The sequence below is a fragment of the Branchiostoma belcheri genome, unplaced genomic scaffold, assembly GCF_001625305.1.
Source record: "Branchiostoma belcheri isolate BF01 breed outbred unplaced genomic scaffold, Haploidv18h27 scaffold116, whole genome shotgun sequence".
NCBI lineage: Eukaryota > Metazoa > Chordata > Leptocardii > Amphioxiformes > Branchiostomatidae > Branchiostoma > Branchiostoma belcheri.
In genome coordinates this window covers 246,907-248,291 of record NW_017802558.1, presented here as the reverse complement: position 1 = coordinate 248,291, position 1,385 = coordinate 246,907, and positions in this window count along the sequence as shown.

The following is a 1,385-nucleotide window of genomic DNA, read 5'->3' as shown; positions in this document are numbered from 1 at the left end:
ATTATGTATGACACATGCTTGAATAGTCCTATCATGGAATGCAGCTGATTAATAGACTTTCCTCATTAATTATGCAAATTACATTAATATTTGCATAATTGTAATATCATTATGTCAAGCATCACTTCAGCTACCTACATGCCAAAAATCACGACGATCCATCCACCGGTTCTTGAGTAGTTATTAGCCTTTAAACATTTTTCAACTAACGCCCCTGCAGTTCCAGAGCAAGCAGCTAGCACGTCACTTCTTCCCCAGCACGAGAGCTACCTACCATGCAAATTTCGTCACCCTAGCATGTCTGGATCATGAGATATCAAAACCGGAAGTTCAGCTGCAGTACCATAACAAGCCGCCAGGGGGACCAAAATCTAATCAGTTCGAGCTCTCATCAAGACCTACCCACCTATCAAATATCAAGATAATCCATCTAAGCTTTCTCGAGTTATGCTGTTGACAGACACACACACACACAAACACGGCCAGGAAAACATAACCTTCTCCAATTCTTGGCGAAGGTAATAAACTTCTCTAACCGCAGCCTTCATAAAGAGTAGAGTCCGATGCGGTCCCGTGGGAAATGCAGACGGCAGTGGTGTTGACGTTGTTTTCCTCGGGTCGCTTTTCTATTTATCAAACACTTAAGAGACCCAACATTTTGCAGTTTTGTAAAGCTTTATGTGTTCTTATGTATGTGACAGTTGTGTGACTTGGTAAGTATTTTCAACCTCCATGGTTACAGCATGAAACAAGGAAAATCGTAGATTTTGTACCTCCGGGTATTGTAATGTATGTTGCAGAATGTTGGGTGCATGTTGGGACTGTTCTTTGAATTAACTAGTGAATTCGCGCGAATACCATTTTTTTCGAAAAGTTTCGAAATGTTTGTAATTGGCTAAATGATGTGTGAAATCACTAATCCCCCCTAGCCGACTGGAGCCCAAAAATAGAAAGGACAGGAGGCATCCCGTGGCGAATCTGGCTGCCCGACCCTCAGCGACCAGCGATAATGTAAACAAACACAGTAACGGGTGTCCGAGACACGAAAAGGAAATACAAATAATCTTACGCCCCAAAACACATATACAATAAAACAAAAAAAACCTGCACCATCTACAGCCCATTAACAGAAGATACACCGAGTCCCGAGAACGTCTGAGACAGTATACCACGGTATTCAGTACAGAATACATCCGAAATTGCGCAAGAGGGCGTTGACCCCTGACCCATTGGCCCACCCGGAAGTTCGTTGGCTGCGACCCGCGCGATCCCACCAGGCACGAGACGTTGATTGACGGCACATGTGGTTCACATCTGAACAGTTTCAAAGAATGCTGACACCCCTCTGTGTGAAAGGTCAGATCAGTGGTCGCGACCTCAATGGT